This window comes from Pleurodeles waltl, chromosome 2_2 (assembly GCF_031143425.1).
Source record: "Pleurodeles waltl isolate 20211129_DDA chromosome 2_2, aPleWal1.hap1.20221129, whole genome shotgun sequence".
Taxonomy (NCBI): Eukaryota; Metazoa; Chordata; class Amphibia; order Caudata; family Salamandridae; genus Pleurodeles; species Pleurodeles waltl.
In genome coordinates, this window is record NC_090439.1 from 119,417,818 (window position 1) to 119,432,934 (window position 15,117).

Below are 15,117 nucleotides of genomic sequence, written 5' to 3' on the forward strand. Positions count from 1 at the left end.
CAGTGACACTGAAGGTAACCGAGATCAGAGTTAAGCAGTCTCAAAATCAAGACCCTCAGAGTTACAGCTTCAGTAGCTTAACAAGGGTCAAGGTGACCAGCCTCGGTGTCAAGACCCTCAGGACCACCACATCAGTGCCTCTGTGCTTAAATGGGGAAGAGGGCAGCAGGCTAGAAGTGAAGATCCCAGACCCTTAGACCCACCTTTTAAGCAACTCTGAACTTAAAACCGTCAGGGGTGACCAATGCTAACTTTAGATCCACCACCTCTTCCGCAACTTTTAAGCCCTGTTTTTCAAGTGTGTTAACTCTGACTGAGATAACGCAATTTACAATTATGAGTGTTTCAGTGTCCTAAAATATCAGTCTGAAATCTCCTGACCCAATAATTCCTGGCCCGGAGACCCAGGGCCCCTCAGAAAAGCTGCAGGAGGCTGGGCTGCCAAAGCCCTGCTCATTGTCTACTGCAGCCCAGTGGAAGCAGTTAATGCCTCCCCAAAGGGGCACAAGTGTAGGCACCTAGACACCTAGCCTGCCACTTGCCTGTGGCTTGCAGTTCCTGCTTTTCTGGACTGATCGAGTGACATAGCAGCTGCCTGTGTTTTCCTGCTGTGGTTTTCCCACTCACCGTTCTTCCTGTCAACAGAAGCCCCACCCACCCCAGGACCTACTTAATGCAAAGGCCAGCCTGTCTGTGCCTGGACTGTGCCCAGCACCATGACCCCTGACCCTCACCCCCCCCGAAGATACACTATCACCAAGCTCTACACCCTCAACCCCGACTCAGCAATAAACACTGCCATCACGCTGACCAAAACTCCACATTAGGGCCCTTTACCTGCACCCACTGCTATTTCACCTGCCACAGCAAACACATCGGCCCACAGACCAGCCCCAACCCCACCCCGAACACTTGACAGACACCACCTGAACAAAAGCACCAACTCACATGTGCCCTTCCCAGCACACACTCACTGTGCAAGCATTCCACCAAATTATGTGGTTTCATCGCCACCGTCGCTCCCATCATTGTTTTCCTCACCTAGAACTGGCTTAACCCCACATCCAACCCAGACATTGCCACAGCAATGCCAGATGAATACAAAAACATATACCAGGGCTGCACCAACAAGCCAGGAAGAGGAACAGCCATCCTCCACAAAGAGACCATACAATGCACCACCACCATCGAAAACACCACCACCCCCATGGAACATCTCAACTTCAAGCTCCCCTTGGGTGACAAAACAACCATCAGAGGCACCCTTGCATACTGACCCCCAGGCCCATATTCCAGCATCTGCAACAACATTGCAGACTTCATCGCTCCCCTAGCCTTAGACTGCAAAGACTACATCTTCCTCATCTACCTAAATTTCCACATTGACGACCCCAACAACAACACTGCACACCTCCTCTGCAGTATGAGCAGCCTCGGATTGACCCAGATCATCCACAACCTCACACACACTGCAGGACACATGCTGGACCCCATTTTCACCTCAGGCAACCATGTCAATTCCAGCCATGTCACAAAACTCACATGGACCGATCACTCCATCATCCACTTCAGCATCTACAGCCACAGCACCTCCACCCCCAAGATGACCAGTGCCCCCTACCAGAGAGGGAACCGAATCTCAGAGACTGGCTGGGCAAACACCCTCAACACCTCCAACCCAACTACAGTCACCAACCTTGTACAGGGAGAATTAAAACTTAAATGCCTGTATCATTAATTGCGCCAACAGCATCGTCCCCATCAAGAGCAACATTCAGAGAAAATCCTCCAAAAAGGGCAGCTGGTACACCCAAGAACTCAGAACAGGGAAACGAGATGGAGAACAGCTGGAGAGGAGATGGCGCGCCAGCAAAGACACCTCCGACAGGGCAGTCTTCAAGACCTCCCTCAAACTGTACCATGGCCTGCTGAGGGCAACAAAGAAGCCCTTGCCACACACATCGAAACCAGTGCCAACAACACCAAGGAACTTTTCAACATCATTTAGGAATTCTCCAACCCAGCCGCCAGCGAAACAACATCACATCCTCACAGGAGCTGTGTGACAACCTTGCCCATCTTCTTCCACTACAAGATCTCAACCATATACAGAAACATCTGACCCCAACTCACACCTATGGACTTCCTCAACAGATACTCCACCATCGTAATTGACACCAGTCACATTTTGACCATCTAGAACATCCTCTCCAGCCAGAACACCACCTCCACCATGAAATCCATCCACTCAGGAGTTCCCACAGACCCATACCCTCGCTACATCTTTAACCTTGGAAACCAAAGAATCGGCAAGGGACTCACCACCCTGTTCAACACCTCTGTCAACACTGCAACATTTCCAGACAGTTAGAAACACGCCAAAGTCAGACTACTGCTCAAAAAACCCTCCGCTGACCCCCATGAACCCAAAAACTGATGGCCAATCTCCCCGCTTCCATTCCCAGAGAAGGTTCTGAAAAAGATCATCAACAAGCAACTCATGACATGTCTGAAGCAGAACCAACTACTCGATGCCTCCCAATCCGGCTTCTGCAGCAATCACAGCACTGAAACTGCCCTGATTGCAGACACCAACGACATCCAAACTCCCCTCAACTGAGGACAAACAGCATCTTTGATCTTACTCGACCTTTTGGCAGCCTTCAACACTGTATCCCACCACATGCTGATCGAAAGACTCCATCACATCAGCATCCAAGGGGATGTGCTCAGATGGATCACCTCCTTCCTCAGTGGAAGAACCCAGAAGATCTACCTCCCACCTTTCATCTCCGAACCCAAGGAGATCACCTGCAGTGTCCACCAGGGCTCATTCCTCAGACCCACGCTCTTCAACGGATATATGAACCCACTGGCCATCGTCAGATCCCATGCTCTCAACATAATTTTCTATGCAAACGACACCCAACCCATCCTCTCACTCACCGACCACCCCTCCACCACGAGAATCAGTTTCCACAGATGCATGACAAGCATCACTGATAGGATGAAGAACAACTACCTGCAGCTGAACACAGACAAGACGGAAGTACGGATCTTTGGCAACAGCAGCAACACATGGAACGACTCCTGGTGGCCAGGAGACCTAGGACCCACATCTACACCCTCTAACCATGCCAGAAACCTCTGAATCATCATTGACAACAAGCTTACAATGAAATCACAGATCAATGCCATCTCCTCCACCTGCTTCCTCACTTTGCGCTTGCTACGTAAGATCTTCAAGTGGCTACCTCCACACAAGAGAAACACTGTGACACAGGCCTTCATCACCGGCCCACTGGACTACAGCAACACCCTCTATGTGGGAATCGCAATGCATCTCCTACAGAGACTTCAGACCATTTAGAACGCTGCAGCCAGACTCATCCTCTGCCTTCCCCGATGAACCCACATCATACCTCACCTCAGGCAACTCCACTGGCTCCCCATACAGAAGAGATGCCAACTGAAGCTACTGACCCACGCACACAAGGCTCTACACAACCAGGGTCCCATGTACATAAACCACCACCTGAACTTCCACTAACCGTGGAGAAGACTACGCTCTGCTTCCTTTTAAATTTCCCGCACTCCCCACATCTACCAAAGCAGAAGTGGAGGATGCTCCTTCTCTCATGTTGCAGCAAAAACCTGGAACAGCCTACCCGCACACCTCTGGACCATCACCCTTCTTCTGTAATTCCAAAAGGCCCTCAGGACCTGCCTTTTGAATAAGGATCCGGGACCTGCAAACGCCTGGATACCCTATCGGGTGATTAGCCACCCTTTATAAATCCTGATTGATTGAAGTGTGCTCTTCACCCCTGTGTTTCCGATCAATAACTCCGCTAGCAGTCCAACTGACAGAGTACGCAGGAGATGTCAGCGTTTGTTTCACTGAAATGGTGGAAAAGTGTTCGGAAAAGCATCAGGTAAATCCGGATGCAAGCAGTTAGTGCTCAGTTCGGGGGAAAACTCTTACTAACTGGGCATTGCAATGAAGATACCAGCCGGTAAACTTAATCCTGGCTCTCCGGGATCTCCACTGCAATCTCCATTCAGCTCGTAATGAGGCCCTTGACAGCGGTGTGAGAGTTACCAGTTTTCAATTCACCCACTTACCATCCAGCAGAAAATTCTCCCAGCGGTCAGGTTCTCAGACTCTTCCACCCTGGATCAAAGGAGCTGAAGCAGATGCGGTTCAGCTGTAGCAGGTTGCAGCGTTAAGTAAAGATGAGGGAGTGGGGACGGACAACAACATCCTTCCCCAATATTGATTCGAATCCAGAGTGGGAATCAGTTTCCTGCGCATTTAATGTCCCAATCTGCTGCTTTCCGCGCAGGCTGAAATGGAACGCTTCACTTGGTGCACTAGTCGCGGTACCCAAATACAAACAATATCCATCCACTTTTCAATGACGATATTGACACAGACTCTGGCGCGCGACAGTGGTGTACCAACAGTGCCCCGGGCCTGATTGCTCCATGCCTACTGCTGGAGGGTAAATGCCATCAATTGGTCGCATCGGGCCGGTAAAGCCTTTGGGTCCGGTGCCACTGCACCCGCTGCACTATTGATTGCCACTCTCCAGGCGAGAAAGCAGTCCCACTTCCACACTGACAGACGTGACCTCACTGTACCGCTGTGCGGAGGGAGGCAGCAGTGTTGGTGGCTGTTCATAGCCAAAGCAGCCACTCATCTGTTCGGTTAGTTTACATAGACCTAAGAGTTCGTATATAAAAACATTCGAAAATTATATATATTTTGCGTAGGTCAATGCAAAAAATCCTTTAGTACATCTGGCCCTAAATGCCTATAGCAATAAATATCCGCATGCCATCTATTTCTAAGATCTGCTTTTTGAGTATGGGTGCACATTAGCTCGAAATATTTGCCGAGGATCACCTAGTGGAGTTTAGCGGATAATCCACGATTTGACTCATAGCTCTATACTATACAATTGAGCCAGCAGATGACATTTATTTTCCTACTTAAAAATCAATCAGACTTTGTTTTCGAAGATCGATATATATTGTTGGAGGCTTGGCTACACACGGAGTTGCTTTAAGAGTTGTAACGCGCATACAAAGACTGTGTACGATTTACTGCCACAGTGATTCTGCTTCTCCAAATCAGCTCTACCATGAGCAATGTGCAATGTCTATTCTCGTATCCCAAATTATATTACCAAATCCGTCCTGTCCGAACAACAGATTCCGGAAAAAGATACAAAAAGACAAACAGATGTTAACATTGCCCGAAAACGGCACGCAAAGACGGAAGAACATGGCTTTATGTGGCATTCCAACGAGCTTGTTTCAAAGCACTTGCACCCAAACCTTTGGAGCGCTACAAGTCGCGATTGTTGAAATAATCAAACCCTGTAGCATTCGTTATATCGACATAAAAAGGCGTCAGGCTGAGGCAGCCCTGCCAAACCAGAGAGCATAGGGGGTGAACACACATCTGGCCAGCAGGCACACTGCCTCCCGAGTTATCCAACGTCCTACTAAGGTACATCTGTTCTACAATGTTACACTTTCGTGCAGACGCACTTACTTTGCATCTCGCAGGTGTGCTCAACAACCACGCAGCTAGCCCGTGTCCCCTCTGAGCCCATAGCACAACCACAAATTAAGCTGCAGTCCAAAAAGAATTACAGCCACACACCGCTGGTGCCAGGGACATTTAAAGCGGTAGCCAAGATATATTTCCATTGTTTGAATTCCCACGGGAAAACGAAGATTTAATTAGCACGGATAGTTTTAAAATACGCGTAAGGTGCATTTTCTCGAAAAATGAGCTTTTGCTGCCAGGGCGAGCCCCCGCGTGTGCAGATCGCCGCCCCCTACCTTGATGCTCCGCGCCGTGGCTGTGGCGCTGATGCCGGCTGTAGCACCTGTCCTCCTCCGGGAAGCTGTAGCGCCTCCTGTGACCAGTGAAAGCGAGCGCGCGCGCCAGTCACCCGCAGCCGCGTGCAGCTCCCCTTCTCTGACACAGCCCCTCTCCAGGGAAATGCAAAGACAACGGAAAGTTGTCTCCTCATTGCTGAGTTCAATTACTTCCACTGGAGGAGACGGTGCTGCCTCCTGGCAGCCAATGAGAGCAGCCCCTTTGCTTCTTGAGTTTGCCCCTCTCCTTTACCGCTCCTCTGAGGGTGGTGGGAAGGAGGAGGACGACGTGGTCTCGGAGGTGAGGGGACCCGGCGGGGTATCAGTGTGATCCTCGCGCACCAACGGTGCTGTTTCAAAGGGGGTCTCGCGCCTTGAGTAGAGAAAGGCGCACGCGGAGAAGCGAACTCCCACATATGCACAATAATGCAAGGGTGGGGGGAATTACAGCTTCAAAAGCAAATCTTCCTCACACCACCCACACCTCCTTCCCCGCCTTCACCTCAGCTTTCTCTTACTCACTGCACGATTTTCAAGTTATAGTAGCACCGTGCCTTCCCTTCTTATTCAGTTGGTGGCATTCATTTGTCTTAACTTAACGGTTAAATACATATAGCGCTACTAAGCCCCAATAGATGACTGGGTGCTAAATAAACAAGGACACATTAACATATGATCTGCATATATAATGCCGCCTTCGGCACAAATGTTAGGGGTGGGTACACGTGGATGAAGTGGGAAGATGGAGAACCAGAATGAGGGGGACTAGAAGCCATTGGAAGAGATGGTGGGGGTGAGAAATAGAACATGTAGTTTAGGTAGTAGTTTAAGAAAGTACATCGTATTTTAGTAGCAGCAGTGATATCACATGATAAATATCGGGCTTTAGTTTCCTCATTTAAGATGATAAGCAATGAACAGAGACCCAGAATGATGTGAATAGACAAGGTGCTATAGTACGCATGAGCGTTTGTGCCGGCATTGCATGCTTTTCATCATAGCACGGTGCACTATCATGGCCCGCATCAAATGCACCCTTTGAAAGGTTGGCCGTAGTGCAAACAGGATAGTGCACCCTATGTATAACACAGCGAGGGGCTGTATTGCATACAGTGCCAAGGGAGTGCATCAGGTGTGTGCGTCTGCCTTTTGTGAGTTATTTCCACTATTATTATTGTTGTTATGCTCCTGCTGAATTTTCCTCAATTCAGCTAATTGCAACATGTTGCAAAATGTCTTCTGCTTGTTCACTGAGACCTATTCATTCACAAAACACTTTATAGTGAGTGTATCTTTTTCCGTCCCAGTATCTCTCAGTGCCAAACAGCAATTCATGTAGTGGATTAGTGCTTAGGTGTTAAGGTAATGTGACCTTTATTTTTCACGTGCTCCAATTTGCAGCATTATGAAGCTGCAGAAATTCTTATTTCTTATGCAGGAATTGTGCACAGAGAATCTTAATTTTACAAGGTGAGCCAGAAGACTTTCGGTTACTGTCCGATCCTTTCCTGATTTTGCTGCTCATTAAGAATTAGAATGTTTTTAGATTTTCTTTTACTCTGTATACCTCTGCGTTTGGCATCGACTTTGTACAAATTATTTAACGCTTTACATTTTCATTTATTTAGAGGTCTGTTATTGTGTGGTCTAGTAAATCAATCCCATTTAATCAATGATTTTTATTTCTGATTTTTGATGTATGAGAGGTGCCTTAACCCAGGGACACATTGCATAATGGAATTGAGGTTTAACATCATCTCCAATCCAGTGAAATGAGGGAAATTCAGTTGAGGTAAGGGCCTATTTAAATTTCAGGGTACTCTTTTGGTCCCACACTCGCACACATGCAGTGGAAGTACAATTGCGAGACGGCATATCCTCATCCTCATGGGCACATGGATCCATGCAAATGAGGGAATTCGTTTCTGCACCTGTGCACTATCACAGATGGGGCACAGAGGCATACAGGCCCATAGGAGGTATAGTGGCAGTGAGTCACAAAATATGGTGCATTGTTAGTGCACCCCCGGGACAGCCCTCCAAAGAAACAGGAGTCCCATGAACCACTCAGATATCCAGTTGCAGGTGAGTGGAGTTACTTACTGCCTACAAGGAGTAAGGCGCCCGGTGCACTATAACATTACAGATGGGGCCACAGATGGTTGTGCGGCCCCTTCTTTCATACTGATAACACTGGCACACATGTAGTGCCTTGAGATACTATTCCCTCATTTGCATGGGGGCATCACTCCATGCAAATGAGGGAATCACTTTGCCTCTGCACCTGTGCCCTGTTATGGATGTGGGCACAATGGCAAACAGGCCCTTAGAAGCCACACTTTCAGTGCACCACAAATAGGTGGTGCACTGTCATTGCGCCCCTGGTGGCAGTCCTCTGAAGGGGACATAGTGAGTTTTATGGACACCCAGACATCCCCCTGAAGTCAAGTGCAGTAACTCACTGCTCTCTGTCTCCTCTTTAAAGTGCAAACAGCTGTCACATACACTGTGAAACTTGGAGCGGCTTGTAAGAAGCCATTCCGTATTTCACTGAAATCATTATAATAGGGCACACAGGGGCAGCTTTTGAAAGGATTGTCATGGTGCAAACAGGGACAGTGAGCCCTATGATTAATATTGGCCCAGAATGTGACATGTTAAAACTTAGGCCAAGTTGAGCAGATGCGCCTTTAGCTTTACAATTTGCAGTTAGAGCGCAAGTGTTGTTTGAGTGGTTAAGGCATTAAAGGGTTTAGCTGTAGTCACTGAGAAAGTGTGTTTGAAGATGGAATTTTTTTCTTAGGGATTTAATTTTACTGGGCAGTTCCACTGTGTGGGCTATTTAAGGGGGCAGTTAAGCATATGGTCCTTCATGTAAGACAAGGCATTTAGTAGTTTGAGGCCATTCAAGGATTCCCCATTTGAGGGAATTTAAACAAGATGATTTTGTTAGATTTTCGTGTGTGACAAAGGAGTCCAGCTATTGAATGTAGGATAGCTTTGAAGGGGATTAGGCAGTATTTAGGCATGCCTGTCACAGGTTGTTGGAAAGTACTATCTTTCTTGGCATGTTACCCCCATTTTTACCTCCATGTCAGTATGGTTTTGACTTTCTCACTGGGATCCTGTTGGTCACGACCCCAGTACTCACAGTTTATGGCCTAATGTGTGTGCGTGTAGTGCTTAACTGTGTCATTGAGGCTCTGCTAACCAGAACCTCAGTACTTATGCTTTCTCTGCTTTTAAATGTGTCACAATAGGCTAGTGACTTTATTTACCAATTTCAATTGGCACACTGGACCCCCCTTATAAGTCCCTATTATATGGTACCTAGGTATTTGGGGTTCCAGGCGATCCTCATGGGCTGCAGCATTTCTTTTGCCACCCATAAGAAGCTCAGACAAACCCTTCCACAGGCCTGCCATTTGAGCCTGCGTGAAATAGTGCACACACTATTTCACAGCCATTTTCACTGCACTTAAGTAACTTATAAGTCACCTATATGTCTAACCTTCATTTACTGAAGGTTAGGTGCAAAGTTAATAAGTGTGAGGACACCCTTGAACTAGGGAAGGTGCCCCCACATAGTTCAGGGCCAATTCCCCAGACTTTGTGATTGCGGGGACGCCATTACATACGTGCACTACATATAGGTCAATACCTGTATGTAGCTTCAAAATGGTAACTCCGAATATGGCCATGTAAGGTGTCTAAGATCATGAAATTATCCCCCAATCTAAATCTCGTATTGGGGAGCCAATTCCATGCATCCTGGAGGCCCCACCATGGATCCCCAGTACTGACAAACCAGCTCTCTGAGGCTTGCAAAGCAGCTACAGCTGCTGCCACCTTACAGACAGGGTTCTGTCCTCCTGGGGTCTGAGCAGCTCAGTCCCAGGAAGGCAGAACAAAGCATTTCCTTTGGAAATAGGTGTTACAGGCTGGGGAGGGGTAGCCTCCCCCACCCTCTGGAAAGGCTTTGAAGGGCACAGATGGTGCCCTCCTTGGATAAGCCAGTCTACACCGGTTCAGGGACCCCCAGTCCCTGCTCTGGGGTGAAACTGGACAAAGGAAAGGGGAGTGACCACTCCCCTGTCCATCACCACCCCAGGGGGTGGTGCCCACAGCTTCTCCAGTGTGTCCCAGAATTCAGCCATCTTGTTTTCCAAGGTGTGGGGACACTCTGGAGTCCTCTGAGTGGCCAGTGCCAACAGGTGACGTCAGAGACCCCTCCTGATAGATCCATACCTGATAAGGTAGCCAATCCCCCTCCTAGGGCTATTTAGGGTATCTCCTGTGGGATTCTCTTCAGATTCTACTTGCAAGTTTTCAGCAGGAGTCCTCTGCAGCTACTACTTCATTCTCTAACCTCGGATCAACCGCATACTGTTCCAGGAACCGCTGTAACAGTGTGTAAGAGAGAAGAGCGAGTAAAACCCAGTGATTACACAGAAATGAAGATGCAGCCCTCTATGCCCATCACAACTTCAAATTACTTTTGAAGCTAAGATAGACAGGCATGGCATTCGATAGACAAGTCTTGCACATTTATGAGCCTTCCACCAATATTTTGGTACTTGCATAGGCGAATGGTGAGTAGGTTTGGATTAACTGAACCGAGACGTCTTGATAGGTGATACGGTGTCAAGATCTTGGTTAGGTGATGAAAATTATGGCTGTGTAGATCATTTTGCACCAGACATAGGGGGTCATTCTGACCTCGGCGGTAAAAGGCGCCTACCGCCGGTCAGAAATCCTCCATAATCCCGCCGCGGTCGCGGAAACCCGCCACGGTCATTCTGACCCGCAGAAGGCAAACCTCCGAAAATCCGACCGCCACAACAGACCGCCAGACCAGCGGTCGGCGGAAAGGTGGAGGTGACCAAACCTCCACCGCCACGCCAACAGAAATACGCCCATGCCATTACGACCCACGAATCCACGCGGCGGTCATTCAAACGCGGTATTCCATTGGCGGGACACACCGGCGCGGTCAGAATACACACAAACGAACAAAACTCAGCCACATTGGACGATTTGAATCCCACACACCTGATACACATACACACACCACTCCCACACACACAATACAATATAAAACACACACCCACATCACCCACAAACCCCTACGCTTAAAAATTCGTAAAGAAGACAAGAGCGAGACACCAGCATCCAAAACATAACAGCCACAGCCACTCAACACCATCACCCACACACTATCCACACACAAAACAACACACACCACCACACTCAACTCACTTAAATACACATACTCCACCCCACACATCATACACACCACCCCATGGCACCCCAAAGACAACCCCGCTTCACAGACGAAGAACTCAGGGTCATGGTGGAGGAAATCGTTCGGGTAGAGCCCCAGCTGTTCGGCACACAGATACAATACACCAGTATTGCCCGGAGGACGGAGCTATGGCAGAGGATTGTCGACAGGGTGAACGCAGTGGGACAGCACCCCAGAAATCGGGAAGACATCAGGAAGCGATGGAACGACCTACGGGGGAAGGTGCGTTCCATGGTATCCAGGCACAACATCGCCGTGCAGAAGACTGGCGGAGGACCCCCACCTCAACCCCCACAATTCACATCATGGGAGGAGGAAGTCTTGAACATCCTGCATCCTGACGGCCTCGCAGGAGTCGGCGGAGGAATGGATACTGGTAAGTTGAAGCTTCAATACTGCTTCCCCCCCACCTGCATGCCAAATCAGACCCCAACCCTCACCCCCATCCTCGAACCCCACCCTCACCCCCACCCCCATCCTCACCCCCACCCTCACCCCCACCACCATCCTCACCCCCACCACCATCCTCACCCCCACCCCCAGCACACCTATTCCCCGCCAATGTCTCACCATCACAACCCACACATCCCAAAACCTAGGCCTGCATGCGTCCACTAAGCATGGACACCCATCACCAAAGCATGCCCAATGCATATACACATCCCCCCCACAAGCCACCCTCACCAAAGCCCCCACACACGAATGCCAGCACTTGGGGACACGAGAACCCACAGATACACCCATATGCCACACATTGAAACTATAACCATACCTCTATACCCCTGCAGGACCCGACCGTCAACACACCGCGGCGGAGGGGCCAGAATTATCCACACCCCCCACCCAAGAGGCCGTCAGCGATGACAGCAGCTCTGTCGATCTGGACACCGATGACCAGCCCGGACCATCGGGTACCTCTGGACAGTCGGTTCCCCTCACACAGGCACAGGCCACTACAGACCCTAACCCCTCTGGGAACACCAGCACAGCTCCCACCCAGCGGGCCCATGCCTCTGTCTCCAGGGCGCGTCAATCTGCGGTGTGTCTACCACTACAGGGCACCCAGGATAACCCACCACCCCAACAACAACAGGGACCTGGGGGCAGTGGTAGTGGGCACACCGGCCAGGGGGCAGAGGCCCAGGGAAACAGGGCAACTCGGCGGGCAGCTGTGCGACAGGGGGGGGAGGAGAGGCCCAGGGAACCCACTCTCCACGAGGTCCTCACCACCATCATGGGAGCATACAACCGCTCCCAGGAGACGATGGCGACGGTACTGGCCCGGTTCCAGGAGATCCAGGTGCTGCAGGAGGAACACTATCGGGGGTACAGGGAGGACATCAGAGCCATCAACACCACCCTGGTTACCATGGTAGGGCTGCTGCAGGACCTCGTAAACAGCAGGGCGGACACTGAACAACACCCAAGGGCCCCTGCCACTAGCCTGGACCAAGAACAGCCATCCACCTCCGCCGGCGCTAGTGGACAGGAGGCCCCCGCACAGCAGCAGCCCACCAGACCCCCACCTCCTGCAGGAGAAGAACCACCCCGCAAGAGGGCCCTGAGATCTCGCAAGAAGACAGAGTAGGATGTCAAGACCCCCGCCAGCAATGGATACCACCTGATGTCATCCCACTGTCCCACATTGTCACCCTGTCCATCCTTGAACTGCCCATGCTCCATCTCTCCACAGGCCTCTGGACAATGCACCTGTGTGACTGTTACTCTGGACTCTGCCATGGACATTCCTTCACCATAGCCCCCACCCACTTGAAACCACCCATCCCATTTTGAGCACTTCAATAAACACCTATTTTGCACCAAAATATCAGGAGTCTGGCTGTGATTTCAATGGATTGTAATTGACATGACAGTGCAAATATGTCCTTGTACATGGTGAAGTCAACAAACAGCTGCCACAAAGCTGTAGTCCATGGGGAAACGAAGCACAGGACTCGTAGTGGGGACCCCAGATCTGAAATAGGGAGGGAAAAGCCAAAACTCAGTCATCATACACTGGGGCAAATAGACAGGCAGCAGAGATGCTGCAGAGTAGTTAACATTTACTAAATTATCTTTGAAATGTTACCTGTGTCCTATTGGAAGTACTGTTCAATGATTCTGTCCCTGTTGTCTGTTTCAGCCCCATCGTCTTCCTCCTCGTCACTCTCCTCAGGTTCCACCGCTGCCACAACACCACCGTCTCGACCATCCTCCTGCAGGAAAGGCACCTGGCGGCGCAAAGCCAGGTTGTGAAGCATGCAGCAGGCCACGATGATGTGACACACCTTCTTAGGTGAGTACATTAGGGATCCACCGGTCATATGCAGGCACCTAAACCTGGCCTTTAGGAGGCCAAAGGTGCGTTCAATCACCCTCCTAGTACGCCCATGGGCCTCATTGTACCGTTCCTCTGCCCTGGTCCGGGGATTCCTTACTGGGGTCAGTAGCCACGACAGGTTGGGGTACCCAGAGTCCCCCACTAGCCATACACGGTGTCTCTGTAGCTGTTCCATCACGTAAGGGATGCTGCTATTCCTGAGGATGTAGGCGTCATGCACTGACCCTGGGAATTTGGCATTTACATGCGAGATGTACTGGTCAGCCAAACACACCACCTGGATGTTCATTGAATGGTAATTTTTTCTGTTCCTGTACACCTGCTCCCTGTCTCTTGGGGGAACCAAAGCCACATGGGTCCCATCAATGGCACCAATTACGTTGGGAATATGTCCAAGGGCGTAGAAATCACCCTTCACTGTAGCCAATTCGCCCACCTCAGGGAAAATGATGTAGTTCCTCACGGTTTTCATCAGGGCAGACAACACTCTGGATAACACCTTCGAAAACATGGGCTGAGACATCCCGGAAGCAATTCCCACGGTTGTCTGAAATGACCCACTTGCCAAGAAATGTAGTACTGACATGACCTGCACCAGAGGGGGAATCCCTGTGGGTTGGCGGATGGGGGACATCAGGTCGGGCTCCAGCTGGGCACACAGTTCATGGATAGTGGCACGGTTAAGACGGTAGGTCAGGATAATGTGGCGTTCTTCCATTGTCGACAGGTCCACCAGCGGTCGGTACACGGGATGATTCATCCGTCTCCTCGCCCAACCCAGCGGACGGTGCCTAGGAAGGACAACATGGAGCACACAGTCAAGCAACCCACAGGTACGTACTCACAGCTAGCACAGTATACGATTCTCTATGCAGTGAATGGCGTGTCTGAGTGGCTATGCAAGGCCTAGGCCTGTGTGACGCAGTTGAAATTGAGCCATGTGGGCCCTGGAAATGGCGGCTGCCTGACCTGTGAAGTGTGACAATGGGATGTGAGGTCAATGCGCTGGCGTGGCACACCGCGGCGGGCGGCGGGCGAAGACCGCGGCGCGAAGCCGCATTGGTTAACATTGAAGCCTATGGGTTTCAGGAGCCAATGGCGAAGGGCGCCGGCGGTGGCGGGACGCACCGCCGCGGTACGCACCGCCGCGGACGTGACCGCCATTTTCTATCTACTTATCCACTTGCGACTTGAACTTTCACAGGAGAGGACCTATACTGCAAGTGTTGCTGTGACCTCGGTCTGGAAGGGACAATGGCTGCTGCGACTGGGGAAAGGGCCCCTGCCTTCACTGGAGAGGAGTTGGAGAAACTTGTGGATGGGGTCCTCCCCCAGTATGCGCTACTCTACGGTCCTCCAGACCAACAAGTGAGTTTAATTCAATATGGATTTGGGGCCACTGGCTGGCTTGGGGGCCTGGCGGGGATGGGGGGCATGTTGGGCATGGCGGGGGGCCTGGCGGGGATGGGGGGCATGTTGGGCATGGCGGGGGGCCTGGCGGGGGGCCTGGCGGGGATGGGGGGCATGTTGGGCATGGCGGGGGGCCTGGCGGGGATGGGGGGCATGTTGGGCATGG

At 50.7% G+C, this 15,117-nt stretch overlaps 1 protein-coding gene across 8 annotated transcripts in view; it reads right to left on the reverse strand.

Annotated features, from left to right (window-relative positions):
- The window catches only part of CDH20 (cadherin 20), a 1,654,453-nt gene that overhangs the window by 213,062 nt on the left and 1,426,274 nt on the right, over positions 1–15,117 (reverse strand). Inside the window, exon 1 of one of the 8 annotated variants that reach the window (XM_069219508.1) lies at positions 5,857–6,315. The exons of the other annotated variants lie outside the window; for them this stretch is intronic. The gene's annotated coding sequence lies outside the window, so the exon portion shown is untranslated. Of the gene's footprint in view, positions 1–5,856; positions 6,316–15,117 lie in introns of those variants that run through there. 8 annotated transcript variants of the gene reach the window in all.